Raw genomic sequence first — 520 nt, 5'->3', positions numbered from 1 at the left:
TGACACTGTGAAGTTTAAGCAGTTAATGTACAACGCTATGATATTGTAAAGTTTAAGCAGTTAATGTACAACGCTATGATGCTGTGAAGTTGAAGCTATTAAAGTACAACTCTATGTGGCTCGGAGGTGATAAATGATCTCAACTCATCAACACAAATCACACACTCAATAGCATATAGTGGCGAAGTATAATTTATAAAGTTATTTCTGAACCAAGCCTAAAGTATTGCATTATCCACCAGCTGTAGGACCAAATAAACAAACAACAGTGTTTAATAATGCTTGGAGACGGCTTGAACGGGTAATGAAGAAAAACTTTAATATAAGTTTAACATAACAGCAAATGTACAACGTTTCGACAAGGTTTTGTCATCATCAGGTACAAGTAGTTTACACTGACACAGATATATATATATATATATATATATATATATATATATACAGTATAGAACAAAGGGGTCACATAATGGTTGGAGACCATCATGATGACAAAACCTTGTTGAAACGTTGAAAACCTTGT

Source organism: Limulus polyphemus, unplaced genomic scaffold (genome assembly GCF_000517525.1).
Source record: "Limulus polyphemus unplaced genomic scaffold, Limulus_polyphemus-2.1.2 Scaffold1364, whole genome shotgun sequence".
In the NCBI taxonomy this organism is placed as follows: domain Eukaryota; kingdom Metazoa; phylum Arthropoda; class Merostomata; order Xiphosura; family Limulidae; genus Limulus; species Limulus polyphemus.
The sequence above is the reverse complement of the archived record's forward strand: the minus strand, read 5'-3'. Positions refer to the sequence as shown.